Source organism: Apus apus, chromosome 2 (genome assembly GCF_020740795.1).
Source record: "Apus apus isolate bApuApu2 chromosome 2, bApuApu2.pri.cur, whole genome shotgun sequence".
Taxonomy (NCBI): Eukaryota; Metazoa; Chordata; class Aves; order Apodiformes; family Apodidae; genus Apus; species Apus apus.
In genome coordinates this window covers 89962946-89986122 of record NC_067283.1, presented here as the reverse complement: position 1 = coordinate 89986122, position 23177 = coordinate 89962946, and the positions used below count along the sequence as shown (strand labels likewise).

Sequence of the window (23177 nt, the reverse complement as noted above, 5' to 3'; positions counted from 1 at the left end):
CTAAATATCCTAGTTCAATATATATATATATATATATATATATATAAGCAAACATTACATAGGCATACACTCTTCTAACTTTAATGAGGAGTGGGTTTTTCAGTAGATGCCTTGGCATCTCAGAATGCTCTCTGACCCATTCCCCAAAAGAAGAATAAGAATGGCACACAGAAATATGTGGTTTTACTGAATGTACAGTGACCACAATGGAAGTAAGACATAAAATCCGGACATATAACAACTACTTGGGGTGTTTCCTGACCTAAATCACATCTGTCCTCATGTCTAATATCCTGGATGCAGAAGATAGTTAATGACGATCATAAAATAAAATGACAGTTCAGTTCCTATTTTCTGGCAGAAATTGTGATGTTGGATATTACTGTCCTTTCATGCCTCAATAAAACTGTTTAAAATATCACCTCAGACTTGACTGATGTGCTTTTGAAGTAGTTTCTCGAATCAGAATACCTCCACTACCAGTGTACTATGGAGTTCCCTTCAGAGTTCCTGGCTTCTGTATTAACAAATTTTCTTTCTTAATGTTCTCTTCTCTCCTCCAGTCAAAGTTTGGAAATGCTACTCTGTGCATGCGAGCAAGGGCACAACATTTTTCTTGGTGATTTTATTCAAGCTCCCTTATTTAAGAAAAAAAACACTGAGATTAATTAATTCTCATACATGACTTCCAAGCTGAGAAACTACACTTCTTTCCCTACTTCTTCTGTTAATTCCACTAATAAAGGTCATTGGCATGCACTGGTAGAGAATTGAAACAGTTATTTTGTTGATGACACAGTTTGCAGCAGAGCATGGATCCTCCTTTCTCATTACTGCAATGGTGCTGTCATCCTTTTGTGGCACACACACCGTAAGGCAGACAATCCTCTTGGATACTGCAGCAACAGGCTTCCAACTCCAGGGGACAAAAATAGTCTAATGAATCCTAATCAGCATCTTGGTTTCTCATCAGGTGTCCAGGCCATGTTATCTTCTCCATATACTTAAATTTTCTTCTGGAGGAATCATCAGGGATTTCCTAGGAAATCACCAAACCGAATTGTCCAAACTCCTTAGGCTTTTCCATAGCTGAGATTATGGAGCAATTGGTATCTACTACCAGGTTAAGCTCTGTCAGCTACTGAGAGCACCTCCTAATCAATTCTTATGTTCCTAACTGTTTGACCTAGAGATGATGTTGTAGTCTAAAACAAACTTCTGTCTCCTGTGTAGCAAAGATTTGACACATCCTCATTGATCTTAAATATATTAACAATGAATGAATGTGAAGTAAAAGAGAACCAACCTCAAAATGCTAGCGTAGACCAGATTTAGTCTTTAGAAGAGGGCAAAAGGTGAATTAAGGTTTACATAATACAAGCGTGAATACAAATAAATAAATAAATAAATAAATATTTGCATATGAGTTTACATATTGCTGCAAGCTTAACATGACATCTGAATGCAAGTCTGCTGGATGCAACCATGCTACAGCCACTTCTCCTGCCTTCTGTTGTATTTGAAGTGCTTAACACTCAGCGAATCGCAAACACTCACTCTACACAATATTACATTGGTTTGACAATGTTGCTTCTCCCTGTTTTCCCCACTCTGCCCCATAACTGTGCCAGCAGGAAGAGTCTTCTGAACACTCTCTAAAATGCTCAAGGGAAAAGCAGCCTGTTTATTTTAAGTGAGGAGGACTGTGAGTCTGGACTCTCCAGGTGGAGTTTGCGAGTTTCAGGCTAAGGAGCAATCACTCAAGTCATTCCTCTAGCAAAACTGCAGGGGTGGCACTGCCAGCTGGCAAGTGGCTGTGAGAGTAGAAAGCAGAAACGTCTTTAAGCAGAACAGCTGGAGCCTAGAAGATACCATCCCTCTGCAGCTGTAAAACTTCTGTCTCAGTGTCCCTTAGGTGTGGAAAGCACCAACCCCAAAAGAAAACAGATGTGACAGGGAAAGTTTCAGTTAGTCTTTGGAAAAAAAGTTTATAAATATTACTTCTATCCTCTTGATATAAGCCATTCTTGGAAAAATAAACAACAAAAAACAACCCACCAAAAAACCAGCTAGTAAATCAGCGAACTCTTGTAAGCATAGAAAGCAGACATTTTTTATTCCTAATACTCAAATGAACAATCTACATTTTTGTATGCTGTAAGTGCACCAACTTTGACTTTTTCCAAGCTTTTGGCATTAAAAAAACCTCCAGGCTCATAAAACCTTCAAATACCAAAAGTCAAATCTATCCCTAAATGATGTTCTTGTACTGGCAGAAGTTTTCAGCAAAGATTTGGTTCAGAGAGAACACCACTACTAGTTCTTATCCTTAAATGTGTCTATGTAGAATTTATAGGCCAAAGTATCAAGCAAACAGCCTGTCTTAAGATCCAATGGTAGTTTGACGGACACTCTTTTCTGGCCTGACTGAACTGAAGCAGTTGCCTTCCCTGTGATGGATGCTCAGTTGCACTGGTGCAATGATCTGGGGGCTTCACTGCAAACCAGATGAGCACAGTCCTCCTCTTTATAAGGGACCTTGAGAAAAAGAGAAAGGCTAATTTTGCAGGGTTGCTGACCAAGGTCAGTGTTGAGTTCTACAAAAAACTATACTACCACAAAGTGTGATTGTTTAAAGACACTCAAGAATGAACTAAAGAAGGACTTACATCCTTGAATCTTGTCTGCTTCTCCCAACTATTTTGGTCAGTACAAAAAAAGACAGTGTTACTCCCCTGCAAACCCACTTGTCTTACCTCATGGCATTTAAAATTAAAAGCATCATTCTGAAGCCAAGAAAATTCTGTTTTCATATAAAAGCAAAAATTACACACAAACTTATTCAAGACATTGAGTTATGAGTGCATGTGAGAAAAACTATGAGTGGTAATTAAAGTTACACCTCTCATTACTTCCCAGAGCGAAACGTAAACTAGCTGAGTAGCTGTATTTAATTCTTTAAGCAAAGCTGTAGGACTGGATGTTTGGGTCTCAGCTTTAATCAGGGAAAAATTAAATTATGCAAGGGTTAAAACCTATATGAAGTTGCTGTTACATCACACAACTGCTGATCTGGCTTTGCTTGAAAGTACAGGTGCAACAGACTGAATTACTGTCTTAAAAGACACTCAGTGGGCAGTACTGAAAACTGGTGCAGAATTAGATTAATAAGACATTTGGACAAAGATTTTATCAACAGAAGCAATAGCTGAAAGAGTTGCAGGGAGTATTTTCTATGAGAAAACATTGTGGAAGTCTTTTTAGCTTTTGTTTTATGAAATAATAATTTAACAAAGAAGTTTGCTAAGTTTTCATTTGGTTCCCAAGTAATTTAACAACAAGCACAGCTCTAGAAGATATCTCTTACTGTCTTTTCAGACTCCAATTTCTCATGCAGAATGAGTGTATCTAGGTTTTAATATTAAATAGTTTACTCACAGAACTTCCATTCAGATTCACACGCTAGTTTTCCTCCTTCATAAAAAGGTATTTTTGGATACATGGCTGAAGAGCCAATCCACTAAGTTGCCTCCTGAATGCAGCAGCTGAGCACAACAGATGATCCCAGAGTTATCCCTCTCCGTACGTTCAGAGGAACGCATGGGCAACACTCTGCACCTTGTTTGGAGCACAATGGGAAATGCCATCCATGCCAGCAAGGCTGGAAAACCCTTTTTCCTGATTGGCTACTCATGCCAAACTGCCTGGCAGAGGTTCAAAATATGCAATGCAAGGAAGTGATATTCTGTGGCATTCATTCAATTTACCTGCACTAGACTCCAGGGAGCCATGCTATTAAACAACAGCTCCAGCAGGTCAATAAAGTTAACTTAATTAAATTGCTTTCCCTCCCACTCTTCCAACTAGCAAGATTTAGAGCACAGGGACACAGCGCTGCTTGTAAAGAAAAGGATGATTTAGCTAAGCATTTGCTGAAGAAAGACATATTTTTGTCAATAATTCTATACACAAAGCAGAGACCTAGTTTAAATTAAAACAATCATATAAGATAAGGGGAGAGACAATGCCTACTAGTGAGTGGCCATTAATATTTTTCAAGCAGTGTCAATTAAATCCACTAACTTAAAAGTTAAATCTCAGAGATTGCACTTTTTGCTCCATTAAACTGAAATTACAATTGCTTGAGTGTAATGTTATAAAGCGTACTATCATTATTACAAGCATAATGAATACACATTCTTAATTTGCTGGGGACTGATCTAGTCCCTTTCTGGTCATTTTGATATGTACGCTCTCACTGCCTTACAAGAGTCATGTTTTAGGAGTTTCCAGTCTGTCTTTTTCCATGGCTGTACACAAAAAATATTACCAATAACTAAGGATAAAAAGCATTACAGGTAAGCCAATGTTTACTAATTACTTGCAACCTTATCATACTTTCAAATCCTCAGTCTGAAATGTCTGAGGCTGCTTGTCTATTTGAGGCAAGATGTTTTGAAAAGCTTTGATTAAAATGATGTAGCTGTTTCACAAAATTATATGTAGGTATTCTTATTCGTTTTTCCTCAGAAACTCTACTACTTGCTCACTCAGAATACAGGCCTAAGTTGTAGCAGGAGATGCCCTTAAGTTACATGTGCATCCTCTGCTCTATCACTTGAGTGTTTTCCATTTGCCCCTAATCTCCCTTTGTATATGCTGAGGAAAAGCATGCCAAGCACTGGCAGCTAGACTTTCTAAATATTTCTTCTGCTCTGTTGATAATCTATTCCCTTTGAGCTTCTACCTGCAAATAAATGAGTCTTTTTTGTTTCTTCTCTTCAAACATCTTTACAGCTTCCTATGAACAGCAAGATCTTGGAACTGGTATGAGTTCTTATGAGCAAGGGAAGAGAAAGGGACGCTTGTAAAGACACGTAGGCACAGTTTAATTTAGCAAGTATGAAAATACACTACAATGCAGAAAAAGGTGCCTGTATAGCCTCATAGCCATTTCAAGCAGTGGTCATAGAGACAGGTGGTTTATGGGAGAGACAGGTGTTGTCTCCATAAACTTGTCTGCCATGGGGTCTGAGACTGTCCTTTCCTACTAGAGTTCAAATCCTCCTCCAGAGTTGGGTTTGCTGCTCTTTATTATACTCTGACTCTATCCAACCAGCGAAAATGAAGGTCTCTGATCCCAAACCAGTGAAATCACCAAGCTCACTAGCCCTACAAAAGAGTCCTTTCTCTGCTTTCCGTACTAGGTATTTTGTCTCTGATTTCTTCACAGCACAAACTGGAATGGCAACCGCCTTCATGCACATTCTCTCCTAGTATTAGAGAAAGAAACCCAGGGAGAGCATTATTCACATAAACTTGAAAATGCCACTCCATGAGAACTCCCACTGAATACTGTAAGACAAAACTAAGATTAAATTTATTATCTGCCATGATTAGGAGTGTCAGAATTAAGGTGAAATGAACAGCCATTTGACTGCTTCATATTCCAGGATGTGTTACCTCATCAACACCTTGTCCAAGTCAAGAGTCTACATTAAAAATGCATATATAAATACAAATACTAAATGACTAGGCTGAGAAATTTTATATAAATCTGAAAATCCCCTATCTCAGGAAATGCCTGTCAAAGAGACCAAAATAATTTAAAATAATGGCACACTGCAGTGGAAAGGTGGTCAGGATGCTGAGCACTGCAGAGTCAGAGCCAGGTCTGGTGGGACTGCCTGTGTCTCTCATTGCACAATTTCTGCAGCACCCAGGGGTGATGCACTTGACCACCAGAAGGGGAGGGTGATAGTCAGCAGCCCCTAGTGCACCTTCTTGCTGACAGATCTCAGCCTCAGAGAAACAGAGCTCTATTCCCAGCATCCAGAGGTGCCAGGAAGGGGAGGGAGGCCTCCCTTGTAGGACAACAGTGACCTTTGGGCTAAGACTGAATACACCGATTAAGATCCATCTGGAAGTAGAAAGGCAAAGAAAAGGGAGGTTTCTATTATAAAACAAATAGCATTGAAATGGAAATATTCTGGGTTTTTTAACCAGTTTAACTCCATATGGCAGCATAAAATAATTCAATATTATAGTAATTATATTAACATATTTTCTTTTCCCTTTTTCCCCCCAGTTCCCCAAGACTGAGGAAGTTGATAGGCCAGGAGACAGATGCTCTGCACTTTCATTGTAATATATAAATCTGAGTGAATAGTAGTAAGAAAACTACAACCATTTGCCTACACTGAGCAAGAGCATACCAAGCAAAAACAATGACAGAAAATAATAATAATTAGGAAGATGCTTCCTTCCTAATGAACTGTACTTCTGGCTCTTCCCTCTTTTGTACCCTGACAAGTCAGGCAAAGAGTGTGTCTGTATCTGCTTAGTAAATGTTGTTATCTTCTAACTGGTTATTAGTACTACAATGCAAAAATAATACTCACAATGAGCTACACTGGACTGTGTTTAGCTAAACCTGCTCTTAAGCTGGACTGCCCTGTCATATCAGAATGGGGAAATCATAGTTTGGAAATGGCACTTCTCCTTAAAAAGACCCTAAACACTTGCTCTCTGTCCCAAATTCTTTGGGCTGTCAGAAATTCCCAGCCCTTTGCCAGAGCCCCAGGAGGAGCTGCTGAAGAAATGGTGTCACAGACATATACCAACTCTCCTGGGATCCCAGCTGTGGAGACATCCATTACTTCTATTTTTAATTTTGTGGGTGATGCTGTGTGAGTCTGTTCTGCAGCCATGGGGTTGAGACAGGCACACTGACCCAACAGGCCCTCCCAGGCCAGACTCCCTGTGAGGGCTGATGCTGGGCATTCTCAGTTTATGCCTGTGGGAAGATGCTGGGGGCACCCACATCTTGAAGGCTCAGCTCCCTCTGCTCACTGGAGAGCAGGAGCAGAGCAGCAGCAGGAGCAGCAGCTGTCTCTGCACTGTAAGGAGCAGAGACCACTTGCTTCACGCACAGGAATGAGAAGTTTACAGTGATCCTGTCTACCTTTAGGCACTTAACCAAAACTCCTAATTGAGTAGTACAGTTGCCTTTGGTTGACAATAGAGAGAAAGAGATATCTCCAAAGGGCCACTCAGACCTTAAATGGACCAGCGTCCCTCAAAGTGCTGCCCTCACAGTCCTTGTCTCTTTGTTAACTGGAGAGCCTGAGGTGATGCTACCTCTAAACTTAGGACTTTAGGCCAACAGCATTTGGGTTGTTAATCCTGGAGAAGAGAAGGCTCTGGAAAGACCTATCAGTACTTGAAGGGGCCTATAGGAAGGTGTGAGAGGAACTTTTTACCAGGGCATGTAGTAATTGGATGAGGGGGAACAGTTTCAAACTGAAAGAGGGTAGATTTACATGAGCTATTAGGAGGAAATTCTTTACTATGGAGGTGGTGAAACACTGGAACAGGTTGCCCAGGGAGGTTATGGATGCCCCTTCCATGGAAGTGTTCAAGGCCCGGTTGGATGGGGCTTTGAGCAACCTGGTCTAGTGGGAGGTGTCCCTGCACATGGCAGGGGGGTTAGAACTAGATGATCTTCAAGATCCCTTCCAACTCAAACTATTCTATGATTCTATGACCTTCAGTTAGATGCCAGAAGTCAGACAGACATGGGTCCATGGGATCTTTGAGGAATGAGAGAGACTGTGAGGCTGAGAGCAGAAATTATGGCACCTGACAATCCAGTAGGACCTGCCCACTCATCTCCTCCTCCCCCACTGAGCACTCCCCTTGTGGGGACCCTTGTATAACTGCAGCTCAGGCTGTTTCACTTGCCCTGACTGGCAGATACGAGGAATGCTTGATCCCCTTGCAGCCAGGGACTGCCTGGCCACAGCAGGCATACTGGCCTGGATCTGGACTGGGGCCACAGACACGTCTCAGGGAAAGAAAAACAGAGCTTCGAAGAGCTTCCTACTGCTGCAGGTGGGAGGGTGAAAAGGATCCGCCTGTGTGTTCAGCACTAAGCACAACTGGCAAAGACAGGCAATCCCTGCTTCAGCACAAAGTCTCTCAGGGGATTAACACATCTGAACTGGGGTAAATTTCTGACTTTTTGTGTTCAGTGTGAGTGGCATTCCTTGTCTGCTTAGGGGTTCCTTAAATTCTCCATTAAGCTGTCCTCTGTGCCATCCCCACAACTAGGAGACTCTGACCCTTCGTTTTTACTCATGCATTCACCTGAAAGCCTCTGAATTAGCAAAGACAGGTGTCACAGGTGCTCAGCATCTTTCATGACCAAGATCTTTATTTGTCCTACCTGTCAGACCAGTCAATGAATGCTCTATCTCACTGTGGGCAAGCTTATTCCTTCCTGCCAATGTCAAAAGCGTATCGATCTATTCAGCAATGCTCTGCGTGGAGCAACTCTCATGCTGAGGGGAAAGGAGATTGTGATCAGCTCCATTTGTCTACATAATTGCACTTGTTACTGGACAATTGTTGGGTCAGAGGCTAACATATTTTATTTATAGTCTTACCACATCCATCTGAATTTTCCTGTGCCTTTTCCCATAACAAAGACTACAATGCCTCTTGGCTTCATGTTGTAGAAAGTCTGCTAGAAAACTGAGAAAAAAATACCTGTAAGTGAATCCATTACACTTGATTGAACAGCATTTTACGTTAAGGAGCTAGAGAGGTGCCTCAGATTCAAGGTGCATTTTTAGGAAAAAAAGAAAGACCTTGTACATACTCAGCTTCTTCTTCCTTCATATTGTGTAACTTCTATTTCTAGGAAAATATATTGAATTCTGCTAATGGTATGCATGAACTTTTAGCTATGGAGGATGATGACCTATACATTTTTAATGTTAGCTTTCCAGCAGCACCTGTTAACAAAGCTACCAAACAGAGCTCAAATATGCTTGCCTGGATGCTACCTCGTCTTTAAAAACTAAAAAAAAAAAAAAAATCAACTAAAAATGTCCCCTTTATATCTCAGTGTCCATATCATTTGGCTCTGAGATTCCCTGTATGAGATTTTTTTTTTTCCTGCATTATAAGAATTATGTTTATTTTCACAAAGATAATGCATAGTATTTTGCCTTTTTTAAATGGTTATTAAATAAACAAATCAACATCTAAGTGTAACACACTTGTTGCCTTAGGCAAGCCACTATTTCACTTCGCTTAATGCTGCAAGGGTTTGCAAATTATCATGCAAAGTAGAGCTACTTGCTTAATTTTCAGTTGTCCTGCAGGCAGCCTGGATAGAAATTCATGTATAATTTTTTAATACAATAATGGATTTTGCTCAAACTGTTTTTGCAACTAGGTGATTTTTTTCAGATTAAATATATATTTTATTTAGAAACAGGATAATTTAAAATTAAACATGAAATTTTAGCAATGTACTGCTAAACTGCTTAAATTCCATGACTTGATTTACATTAAATAACATGTAGTATTCAACTAGTACGTATCCATTGACAAAGATTTGCTTTCCATCAAACCACTAAGCTGGGAGAGTTTGGGTGACTGGAAAAAACAGACTCTGATGAAGTGTTGAGTTTGACAGCTGTAGCTTTCTCTGCAGGTGCAGAGAAGGTATTTTCTTCACTTTATTCAGGTTAGCTCTGTTCAATATCTAGGTCATGCAATGCTATCTCTTGAGAGCTGATAAAGGCAGAAAATCATACTTTCTATTGTAAGTAAAAGCTCCATGGCAGATGCTGAAATCTGCTAATTCTAAAATCTTGCAGGACACAGTAAACAGAAAGAAGCACATTGTTGGGTTTACTCAGTACAAAGAATGGTTAATTTGACTAATAAATCAGCTTAATATTAGGAATAAATAAAACAAATGTCTAGTAAATGTGAAATGACATTAATTTGTTTCTAAAATAACAAAAAGCCCCCCCCAATCAGGAATCTGAATAAATGTATCAGGAGCTTTTGTATAATTCCCTAAATGCAACTTAATATAGCTCCACCTTTACAAACCTAAAGTACCGAAGCAGCAGTAAAACTAATCTGGTGTATGATATTCTTACAATAGTGAAACAGGACTGATTATAGTGATCAAGGACCTTTCTCCCATCACCATTTTGACCAAGGAAATGAGATTGCCAGTCAAACATATTGTAAGCAAAGAGAACATGATGTGTAAGGAAATTACCCACTCTTATTTAGGTAATAATGTACTTCCCAGTCTAGATTATCGAACAAGTGAGATCACCCACCATGTTGTTTACTGTGGCAGAAAGCCAGAATACTTCAGTGATACCAACTGAGAAGAACCAACCGTTTCCCAGGAAACTAATTAAAAAGTAAGTACATGAAACAAAGACAGAGTGATGATTTCAATTACATCCCTTGCTTGCTTTTTCCCATGGTAAAGCCATCAAATTTTCTCTTGGCTTCTTTAAAAAAAAACAAAGCAGACTGAGTTCTTAGAAACTGTTGCAGACATCTTCTTCAGTGTGCTAGTGATTTCTGTGGCCCTCTTCTGACCCTCTCTGTTGTTTTCAATGCACTTTTTTAAAGTAGGGGCACCAAAACAGAGCATTCTATCGTCAGTATCACTGAAACCAGACTCCGAGCCAAACCAGCGACCTCTGTTCTGTGTAATCAGTTTTCTAACTGGATTGGCTTATCTGATGTGATTCCTAAAATACTTCCCTCAAAGGTGAACGACACCTTAGAACGTGTTTCTTCTTTCTCTTAATTAAGCTAGTGTTCTTCAGCCTTAAATTCAGTATTTCACTTTGTATGGATGGACTGAGGTTACCAAGCAATTCAAGTTGTTTTCTGTAGCAAGCAGCCCAGACTCTGTATCATTTTGCAAGTTTCATTGACAGTGGTATTCTGTTGGCTTCCAGGTTGCCTGAAAAATGCTGAAAACGTATGTCTAATTGTGAACCACTACAAACACCTTCCCTCATACCAAGTATTTTCTGTGGTTATGCTAGTTTAGCACAGAACACTGAATAGATTGAAGTAAACTCTAATAATTTGCCTGTGAATATTGTGGAGCCACAGTAGCAGAAAGGTACTGCAAGCAGAGGTGAGGAATTTGGGTAATAATACTACTTAGAACATGAAAATGACCCTGTGACTGTTACTACAAAATGAAAGGAGATATGACCACCACTACTGCGAGCCTGTCTATCCTGTATTCTTTGCTTTTGCAACATCTGCCTTAAAACAAAATGTTGATAACTAAAATTGATTAATCAGCTTAAAACCAAATGGAGTCTCTTCCACACCCTCCATTCCCATCTCAAAATGAAACCCTCCGTTTTATTTGTTCAGGTTGACTCACTGTTTATTATTTATTTCCTGGGTTGATGAAGCAGTAAATCAGGTTTGTGCTCAATCCTGATACACTTAACGCCACAGAGACTGAGTAATTCAATTATCAGGCTTGAATTCCTTGTGTCAAACAGCCTCTGCTTCCTTGTGGTCTGCTTTTCATGGTAAACAAGACAGAGCTTCAAAACTGCGTCTTAGAGACAAATCCAAGAAGAAATGAATCTGTTAGCTCTAGCCTGTTCTTCCTTTTAGTAACACCCAAGTGAAGGGTCAGTTCAGTAGAGATGGAAGCTCATATTGTTCTACACATCTTTGACACACTATGGTCCAGACAGGAATGTGAAACACAGAGAAGTGCAGATAATTAAACAACAGATCCCTTAGAAACAATTGATGTGTTCAGCATATCTACTTTCTGGGAAGAGCGAAATCTAAGTCATGACCCTGTGTTCCTTTCAGATCCCAAATAAGACTCAAAAGTTTGGCTAAGTGCTAATAGCCAAAATGCCTGAAATGCAACTAACTAAGCCATAAGGAAGAAGGAAGCTGGTTTTGCACTTGCAAAAACATTGGAAACAAAGAAAAATCTTACCATTACATCTGTTTGTATAGAATGTAAAATTTCAGATGTTCAAACTACAGCTTCTAATAAAATTACATCAAAGTTATATAAACAAAATCAACCAAACGATTTTTATTCTTATATTTTCACTAATTTTTGTGAACAGATATTAAATAGTGCATACACTTTGTATCACATTTTCTTCTTTTATATAAAATAATACATCACAAATATTTTATTTTTTGGGGACAACTAGTAGCTAAACTTGCTTAATTATGACATACAAGGTCATTAAATAATAGATATTGTATGATTTAAATTCAATGTATTCTCTTCATCTTTATCTCAGAAATATGCAGTGGCAAGAGTCCAAAGACCCTTTCCAAGGCTCAAGTTCCTTTATTTTACATTAGTTTATCTTTGAAATAGCAAGTGTCTAGCCTGAACAGACATAAGAAGATTTAAGGACAGTCAAAGCTCTAAATTTTGGGGCATGCAGGGGAAATTGAGAAAGATGATGCATAGTCAGTAGGGGACAGTGAGTCAGATATTGCTGCCATATGGATAAGAAGTATAGCTATGGAAACAAGCTCTATTAAAGGGTTACAATGGTATAACCTGCTGTACTAGGTGGACTGCACTGTGTAAGGTACTGATTTAGATCCAATGTTAGTGAACTGTTGTTCACTATGTCAGAGACTAAGAGTAATAAAGGCACAGAGGGAGCACAAAACACTAAATAGGCAAAGGAGGCATATGAAGACAATTTTTAGACTCATGTGAATCCTGGCAAATTTTGGGGTAATATTTACTACAAAGAGTAACTTCTGGAGGCTCCAAAGAAGAAAAAGAAGAGTCTGGCTGCAAATGGATAAGCATTTACTGAGCCTGATGCCACACAATTCCAGTAATAGAAGAGATGCTTTAACATTTAACCTTTTAGCAGGAAAAAGCCCCCAAATGTCCAGAGATATGACTATGCTCCCATTGGCATTACAAGTTGGAATAATCAGGTGAGTCAGTAATTAATTTCAATTATATCTGTGATATTGATAGATTTCCTTTTAGCTGGGAAAGATTAAGATCACTTTCATACTATTCACTTTGCACTCATATTCTGTTGGCTCAGAAAATAAATACAGTAGTCAGTATAATAAATACAAGGATAAAATACAAGTCATGAACACAGGGGAGAAAACAAAACTGTGAATGAAGAACTTACTTGTCAGAAGACTGGTGAGACTTAAAAAACTGCTGCACTTGGTCAGCTTTTGCTTTCACTCTGCAGTCTCAAGGAAGGTATCTAAAGGTGTTGAGTATGCTCTGAAAAGAATAATCGAAGACTTAGTAATTATATCACCTATGAAATGCTAAACAAAACTTGTCCAAAAAAACCCTTGTTTTCTCATTTTATGAGGTTATTCATTCACAAAAGAATTTTTTTCCACCACTGTATCTGCAGAGAGTTTATAGGCTTCTACAAGTTGAACTGCTCACATGAGGCTTTCTGAAGTACACAGGGAATTAGAACAATAAGATTTATTCTCTTGCATACCTACATTCCTAAGGTGTTCCAGTTGTGAAAGAACAGTGAAAATGAAAGAAATCCAGCTCCTTTTTGATTCAATAAACCAATAGACTGAAGTAAATGACTTTTCCAAAGCAGGTACATAAAATCTTGTTCCTAAATGTCTTTCAAACAATTGACTAGTTTGTTGGCTATGTTTGGACTAGTTAATGTGTTTGACCTCCTCATTTGTGATTTAATAGCTGAGGATATCTCTTTGTACTCAAAATGTTATTCTGCATTTCAAGTCTAGCTTTATAACTTCCAATTGTCTTTAATGGACAAGACAGTTGACTGATTCAAGGAGTCATCTCAGCTCTCCAAATAGAAATGAAACTGAAAGACTGGGAGATGACCAGCTCTTCCATCTATGCAGACTGTGAGGGGAGGAATTAGAGGAGTAGAGGAGCTGGGAATGAAGGAGTGATGTTGAGCCTAGGAAAAAGAAGGAGTAGAGGGAAGATGTTTTAGCAGTGTCTTTGTTTCTCACTATTCTACTCTATTTTTAAATCGTAATAAATTAAGTTAATTTTCTGCAAGTCAAGTCTGGGTTTTTTTTGCCCATGATGGTAACTCATGAGTTAATTCCTTGTCTTCATCTCAACCAGTAAGATTTTCTATCTTACTTGCTCATCCTGTTCTGCTGAGAAGGGGAACTGAGAGAGCAGATGGGTGGCTGCTGGCCAAGGTAAGACCTCCACAACTGTAAAATAGTGTTTCCACTGCTGATCTCTCCAAGACCAGTAGGAATGACATTGGGATACAAAAAAAAAAAAAAAGCCATACAAAGAAAACACTGTCTACAATACATAAGAATAACTGCATTAGCAAGCAACCTTCATGCACCCCCAACTTCTGTACTGTAGTGCAGCCACAAATTTGAAAACAAGAGGTTATGTTTACAAACATAAAGTCAAATGACACATATTCTATAAAAGGAGAGTGCTGAAAGCCTCATTTAAAAAAGATCTCTGCCTGTGACGTAATATAGAGGTCTCTTTGGCCCATTAAGGGATTTTTGACATTGGTCATTGGAATATAAATTAGCAAGTTTTTGAAAATCAGAGATGAGTCTGATCAGCTTGTAGTACCATACTTATTCTGTCAGCATTTCTTTCAGCAGCAAATGTTTAAAGTCCTTTCACAGGGAGGTTTTAATAGTTATTTGTTTAATTCCAGGTAACATTAAGCTCCAGGACTCTATCTTAGCAACCATTATGATAGTAATAGCACACTTCAGCTAAAAAATAAAATAAAATGAATGCAATTCTATCTTATATTGGAGGCTGTGTGATGAAATCTCCACCAAATTAGTATAGCAAAGGATTGCACATTTGTTTAGATGCCCTTAGTTTTGGTCAGAATATGCCTTACGGTGGCAAAATTAGCAAACTCTCTCAGATAAAACTCATTGAATGAACTCTTTCCTGAATTACTTCCTTGTTGGAATTAATGTTCAGTTAAAATAATCAACAACCCACTAAAAAGATGGGATCCATGGGAAACATTCCCACTGCCTGACACACTTCTTGTGAGAAATCTCCGGTATAACAAAACCTAGAATGATTTAAATAATCAGTAGAGCTGAGAGAATATTTAAGTCTACCAATAACCTCCTGTTTACAGCCTAAAACACTCTTGTAATTTAGCTGTGTTTTTATAGCTAAATATCTAAGGTCTCATGTGTGTACCCTGGGAAATCTATAAACACACATTGAAATAATCTGTTAGTTGGGAGAGCTTGGAAACAGCTGTATGAAAATGTCACCTAAATCCTCATTAACTGAGAGAAAAAAAAATAAAAATTAGATATTAGGAAATAATAGGAAAAGAACAGAAAACAGAAGATGAAAACACAGTAATACTGCCATATAAACCCATTGCCCATCTAACATTTTGAATATTAAATACTGTTCCAGTCATCTCATCTCAAACATGACAGCATAGTAATAGAAGGATAAAGAAAAGAGGGACAGGATGATCAAAGGTAGGTAATGATTTCTGTACTGGGACAGAAAAAATGGATTCAGGATTTTCACATTGGAAGAAGGACAAACAAGAAAAAGGACTATAACAGAGCCAAACAAAATAATGAACAGTACTGAAAAAGTAAATACAGAATAATTTTTCACTGTATTCCGTAATGCAGGAAACAGTCCCAATAAAATGAGCAGTTAGCAAGTTTAAAACATGAAAACCAAGAAAGGATGCTTTCCATAAAGATCATAATTAAATGGTGGAACTCATTGTTACAGGATGTGGTGGATGCCACATACATGTCTGGACTTCAAAAGGGTAATTTACTGCCATGGTGAAAGAAACATTGACCAGTCTGTATGTTACATCAAGATGCACAATATAAGTCTTCAGCTCAAGAAGCATTACAGAACGCTGCAGGGTGATACCAAGGGAAGTTATCCTTTGGTCTAATTTACATACAGCTGTCACAATGTCTTCATTAATTTAGCTCTATAATTACATTCTTAGTGTTCTCTTGCAAAATGCAGATGATAGAGACTGTATTGTACCTCCAGCTACTATGAAAGGAAGTTTTTGAGGTTAGTTTCCCTGATGAACCTGTGCAACTTCACATTGTAAGGTAATTAGAAGAAACAAAAGGTTTTATTTTTGGAGACCTGAAAAACCCATCTATTGTTTTGGAAATAAAAAATCAATAGAATTATAATTATAACAATGCTCCAGGCAGTCCTGTGATAGTCTTTCAGTGTTTTGATACCTTGTATAACTGAGTAAATAAGAATGGCTATTAGTGGGTCGGAAAGAAGATCTGTCTACCTAAGCCAGTATCCCACCTACAACAGTGGCCATAATACAGAATTACATTTGGCTAGCAAGACATATTCATCTTTCAGGATATTATACACTTTATAAAACAATGCAAACCTTTTTTGACCTGAACTGACATTGAGTAACCACTATAAAAGAACAAGTTCTGGAGGAAAACCCTCCTTGTGCCTAAATCCTGGTTCACTTCCCAGTGATTGGGATCACATGAAGCTGTGTCCCATGCCTCCTCTCACATGCTGATTTTCACAGAAAACATGGTCAGGAAGCAGGAGGGAATAGTGATAGCAACCAAGGTTAGTGATTTGGACAAACAGGACTCTGGACATGGATGCCCCACAACTCAGGTGCTACCTGTACAACCACCTTCTACTAGCCCAGCAGCACTGCAACCGACACACCTCAGATAACACCTGTGTGCCAACAGCTCCTTGTATAGTCCTGGCCTTATTTTTTGACATAAATCAGAAGTAATAAAATGAGTAATGAAAGTAATAGGAATAAGTTAAAGGGTAAAAAAAAATAAAATTAAAAAATATGTTGTTTTTTGATAGCTTAATTCTTCACACTGGATGTAGGCATCGAAGTTTTGGCAGTGGCGGGGCTGCAGCTGTGGCCTCTGTGAGGAGAAAAGCTGGTGGCACCTCTAGGAAACATATCTAAGAAAGGGCAGAAAATGCCAAAGTGGCAGAGGAGAAGGGGAAAAAAATTAATGAGAAACAACAAAGGGAGCACCAAGGTGAGATGATGAGGAGGAAATGCTCCCGGTATTGGAGCACATATTTCCCTGTGGCCTGCAGAGTATCCCATGCTGGAGCAGGCAAGTATTTCCTGAAGAACTGTGGCCTATAGGGCAGAGCCCAGGCTGGAGCAAGAGAGTATGAAGAAGAAGTAGGGTGAACCTGCTTTGTACTAACTATAACCCTCATCAGTCCTACACTGCTGTGGGACTGGGAAAGGAGTTGAGTGTGAAAGAATGAAGTTGACCCTGGGAAAGGAGGAGGAAAAATGTTGGCTTATTGTTTGTCTTCTTATTTCTTACTCCCTGAGTCTATTTTAATTGGCAGTACACTAAATTAGTTTTCCCTGAGTTGAGTCTGTTGTACCTGTGACAGTAACTGGCAAGCTATCTTGTCTTTATCTTGACTCTTGAGCTTTTTCATCCTATTTTGTCCCCCTGTTCTGAGGAGGAGAACTGAGAGAGCAGCTGGGTGGGTCAACCCACCACATCCATGAAGCAGGCAACACGTTCATGCTACTTTGCTTTCAGTTAAAGTGTCCATAATGGATTTGTTACACCTCCATTATATACATGAATTCCATACCTTCAGTTAACTTAGTCTGCACTGCTCTGAGCAATCCTTACACAGACAAGAAACAATTCTGTTTTCAGGGAGCAAGGGGATGCAACGCTACTTTCCTATTACATCCATTGTAGCTAGTTTGTAAATGCATTATCCAACCCTGTTTCCTTCTTGCAAATTGTTAATGAGCAGATTTCTGCCAATGCATTTGTTAATTATGCACTGAATTATTTGAACAAAGCATTTTTAAGTTGTCAGCTCCATTGGCTATGCATTGTTAGTAATTGTTTTGACTTCTGCCTTATGTGCTTTATGATGCAGGAAGAATTATACTGTTCATTTATTGCCATCTCATAAGTAACAATAATGTCTCTGCTTACTGAACAGATGAAAACAGCTTTCCAAAAAGACACAGGTGAATAAGGAATGATTGAATAACAAACATCAAATAGCTACCATATTAGTTTGCACCCAGATATTGTTGTTTGTGTATGACTACATAATATTCAGCGAAGCAAAACGCTTCCTCACACATGTAAGTAAATGTTTTGCAGTTCTTCACGAAAGGGATCAACATGTCATAGAAACAAATAGTTTCTTGGATTTAACAGATGTTTCTGTCAAATGCTATTGCAATAGCGAATTAGTTTAATCTATAAGAAAAGTTTCCTGTGACCAACACATAATCTTTAACAAAAAGGTTGCCATTTTACTGAAGGAGTTTTGAGTGAAAGAGCTACAGAGGCAACCAATTAGAATGATTATAGTTGATGTAAATTTGGAGAGCCACCTGAAATGATCTCATTTGCTTTAAGCTCGGTCAACCCAAGTGCATTCTTTTTTTTCTGATTTTCCTTAAAACCTCAGTGCCATCTGAAAAGATCACATCTGGTGGGGTCAAGGTTTTTCTTTGCCCTTCCAATACCACAGACACATTTTTTTAAGTCTGAAATGCCTTTGACATTGCAATTACAATGGATCAGCCACCTCTAATATGCTGAGAAGGAAAAAAAGCAGACTCCCCAAGAGAGGGGAAGCAATCTGCCCTGAGGCTTCCCTATTGTTATTTCATTTAGAGAGGCAGACAATAACACAGTGTCTATGAAAAGAGAGGAAAAGATTTCAAATCCCCCAGCTATCTCCTCCTTAATTTGATACTGATTGTTCAGTTGGCCCCAAATGTCCATAAAACACTGGGATTTTTCATGGCTGCTGTGAAATCTCCTGCCTGCTTGTGATGTGCCATTCTTCTACTTTTAGCAATACTCCAAAATCACCAAGCACATTAGTAATCATAGGCAGCAGACACTGTGCTACCTCCTCCAGGAGCAAGCTGGTTTTTTAATTGAAGAACATCCTGATGTGTCAGGAAGCAAGATTCATTCTTAAGCTTTTTTAATTGCCTCAGCTTAGTTTCAGAAGAACATGTGCAACACAAAGATACATGTGAAGAAAAACATTACACAGTTCAGTAAGCATTGCTTTGGGGAGGATGGACAAAAAAGAGTGTGGTGGTCAGCACAGTATCCTTGTTTGACAAGCTTGGACTGATAGCTAGGGAAAACTTTCCAGGTAACAAACCACAAGGGTTGTTTCATGGACACACTCTGTAGGAGATAACCTCTTCTCTATGCAATAGACACTTATTGGTAATGGGTAAGAACGGGGAATCTCTGTCTAGTTAAGACACTATCTCAACCTAGAAAATACTAGCATGTTTATTGAGATGTGTTGCTCAGTAGAAATATTAAGCAGGTACAGAGTTACCATTCTCCTCCACAGTAGGTATCAAAATCCTTTACTAGCTGAGAAGCAGTATTATTCAGACAGTACAAAAAGGCTCAGCCACCTGCCTCAGGACTTGCAATCAAAGTTGTAGAACTAGAAAAAAAATTCATGTCAGCTATCCCAGATGCTATGCAAGTTCCATCGCTGCAGACAGACTTGCACAGATGATATATCTCTGACACATAAGGACAGAGACATGACATAATTTTCCCCATGTCACATAGGTGAGACTTACTTAATCTTCATGGTATTTCATTATCTGTTAAACTGCTCTACCCCTGGAATTAGCTAAGACTAATGAAATGGTGATGCTATCAGAAGGCAACTGAGAAGAAAAGTGTCACTGTGAATTGCTGAAAGATATTGCCTACATCACAAAAATGATACATGTGAAAGTACCACTCTCCAGCAAACAGAAACCAAACAATCAGAACACAAACCTAACAATTTGCCCAGAAAACTAACTGTACAGGAGATATAACTATGCTAGGAAGAAAAATTGTGAATGTAGTATCAATTTAATTGACTATTTTTACTCCAGGACTAGAATGAATGGGTACACACTATATTACAAGAATCTGTGAGCACAATTGTGAAATTCACTTATATATTAAATCAATAGCCTCACATTAGAAAAGAATCTCATTCAGGGACAGCCTTGAAACTATTCACATTACTAAAATGAGAAAGATTTCACTTAATATGGTCAGCTGACATCCCTGATGCATATTCTACATTACCAATTATACTGTTATGTTATCCTTACTCAGTGCTGCAATACTTAAAATGTCCTTTCCTCCTTTCAAGCATCAATATTTATCCCTGGCTACATGAAGTATTTCCAGTTAAACAGTGTGAAAAATCCTACCTTTTCATCTGTGGATTGATTTAAATAACTCAGCTGAAAATCACAAGAATAATTCTTATTCAATCTCCTCATTCCATATATGAGAATGATTGGCAGTAATGTACTTCATTCAAGCAGTGATCTCCCATAGTTTTCCAATAAGATACAAATGAAAACAAATAATTTTGATCAATCTACAGCTTATACACACAATAAATAGCATATTGCAACCAGTAAGCAAATCTGTAAAGGTACAGTTTATAGCAGCAGGTCATTTGCTTGTACTGCAATTTAAATCTCAGATTTCTCATATCCACTTAGCAATTTTACCTTTTATGTTTCCCAGAACACTGTGGTGTATCCTCTTGTCATAGGCAATTTGGCTGTGCAGAAGCACAGTGATGTTTCTCTAATTTAACTTGCATGCAGAAGTCCACCTTACCCTTCATTATGCCAAAAGGAAAGCCACAGTTGTTTCCACTTCTTATGGATTATGACCTTCTTATGCAAAGGTCAGTGCAAGCCCTCTGATCACCAAATGTGACCTCTCACAGAATATGTGATACAGAATCCTACTTGATTTGTAAGTCTCTGACTGTGAGGCTAAGCTACTCCCTTCCCACCCATATATCCCACTTACAACAGTGAAGCTGTTTGATTGGTATTAGCATACAAAAATGGGATTCCTCTTGGAAATTATGCTTCCTTCACATTCCATGGCTTTCTCTATATCCTCTAAAGAGAAAGCGGACTAAAAAGAAAAGGTGATAGACAGAAAAATAGCTCTACAGAAGGAAAGAAGGTCAGAGACAGTGGAACTACTACTGGCCAGCCCCTGCCGTCCAGCTCCAGAGTAGGTTTTCCTATTATATAAGGAAGCACAGCCCATTCCATCAGGCAGATCATTACCAAAACCACTGAATAGCTAGGGAAGTTGAAAGTTGCATACTGGAAAGGGCTCAGTTGATGAATTAAAGCCCAGGAACTCCAGGGAAAATCTGCAAGATAAGCAGGGATTCAGCAGAGTTGAGAAAGTCTAAACATTCTTTAGATTTGGAGATCGAGTTGAGCAGTTTGCAGTGTGGGCAACCGATGGGTCAGGGGTTGAAGGACAACCCAACCCGCTGTGCAGACTCTGCACAGTAGCCTGCAAAAGGCACAAGAGCCAGGAAACACCATGCCTTGGTGCAGCATAAACCCACTGGCTCTCACTGCTGCTTCCTTCAGAGCACAGCGTGCTACTCTGGCACAACATACGCTGCTGCAGGCAGAAGGGTAAGCCCAGAGATCAAATGTTTCCTTGTCTCCTTAGCTGTGCAACTTGCATAAAATGAAGTTGGTAGGACCTTGCTTATGTCTAGCAGGCACAGTAATAGTTTACATGCACTTTGTTCCACTTTTCAAGAAGGGAGAATGAGGCCTAAGAGAAATCCAACCCTTTCTACACCAATCTGCCACCATTAAACCTGGTATCATTGTACTTACAGCTGCAATAGCATCACAGTCTATGGATTGAGACAGATGCTAAATATTTTTATGAGTACCTATTGCAGTAAAAGTGAAAACTCTTCAGAAACATAAAAGTTCTTTGAATCACTACAGTGTTTATAATGAAAGGAGAAGTAGGTCACTAAATATTTAAGTGTCTTAAATAAAGATTAGTTAAGATCTGGGCAGAAAGCTGTCTTTGCAGCAATACATTTTTAGATGCAAAATATGCTTTAGTAACAAATTGGTGCTTGATGGAGAAATAAAAGGAGAAATCTGAAGGTCAGGGATATGATCAGATACCTGCATATGGGTCTGCACATAGAACACTATACTATACTTGAGTAAATATCGCAAACATTATTAAAAGATATTAATTTGAATAAAATGCTAAGTTTGCTTCAAGTATTTACTATCCTTTTTATTTCCATGAGTTCATGCTCATATACAAGAGTATCCCTTAAAAGAATACAAATTACAAATATGTACTTCTAAACATTTTTCTGTGGCCAACGTGTCATCGATTAGGAAAGCAAGGAACAAAGAGAAAGATGCCACCTGAACGAGATGAAAATATCTAATTTTAACTACACAGAAGAAGCCACATCTATGGAGGATGAATATAAGAAGAGAGCTCCAGTTGTCTAGTAAGCTGGTAATAAATAACATTGTTAGCCATCTGTAGATAAAGGTAGGCACTTCATGTGCAATGTCATGGCCTATTTTAATGTGTTCTCTGCTTGTTTAAAAAGAAAGGTAATTATTCTCTGGTCTTTTAAGAGAAGCAGAAATGAGAAAGACAATACGAGTTCAATTATTCTTAGCTACTTGGAGAACCTGGAAAAACTGTCTTTTCGAATGCATGGGCAAGGCATAATTTGGTTTTGTTTTAGTACAGTGCCTTGGTTTATTTTGTTGACTGACACTTCCCCTGTTCAGTGAGTTTAATTTATTTATTTGTGCAAGTGTACCTGTAGAGCTTTACACATAAGTTATGATATTACAGTCCATCCAGGTTCACAATGCTTAATTTCCAGTATTGGGTACTAAACTGAAGTAGCAGCATTTTATAGACACCATGCATCAAATGAAAGTTAATTCCTGCAATATTAGTTGCATAAAGGGAATTCTGAAATGTAGTTTTATAACTGGCTGAGCAGAAAAAAAAATCAAGCTGCAAGAAGAATCTTACCTGGACTGAAATCTAAGCTCTTAATATGAAAAACATGAATCCATGGAAACCAGGCAGTCTCCCTTCCTATGAGTACGGCCTCCTAGCATGCGTAGAAAAAATATCTTTCCTATATTCTTCTTGCCCTTTGCTCATTCAGAGCTAAGAACAAAAGAACAATAAAAATAAAGGGCCAGAGAAAACATCAGTTTCCCTCAGTTACTCTCTTGGTGGAATGATCAATAGAAAGGAGGCTTCTTGCTTTTTTCTCTGCTGTTTGAATTTCCTAGATGTGACCTTCCAAAGTTATCTCAGGCCACCTGCAGCAGGAAATTGCTATGGTTTTTGGGTAGTAGCCACTCCTCACCTCCCCATCAACCTCAATGCAGAGGAGCTTTGTATGTTTTTCTCCTAGCCACTGG

At 38.7% G+C, this 23177-nt stretch overlaps 1 protein-coding gene across 21 annotated transcripts in view; it reads right to left on the bottom strand.

Moving 5' to 3' along the window:
• LOC127381903 (poly(rC)-binding protein 3-like) overlaps positions 1-23177 on the bottom strand; it is a 504833-nt gene that overhangs the window by 178364 nt on the left and 303292 nt on the right. For 16 of the 21 annotated variants that reach the window (XM_051612868.1, XM_051612869.1, XM_051612866.1 and 13 more), the window contains one exon: positions 13008-13108. The exons of 4 other annotated variants lie outside the window; for them this stretch is intronic. The gene's annotated coding sequence lies outside the window, so the exon portion shown is untranslated. Of the gene's footprint in view, positions 1-3438; positions 3458-13007; positions 13109-23177 lie in introns of those variants that run through there. One more of the 21 variants, XM_051612865.1, reaches the window with a different exon arrangement.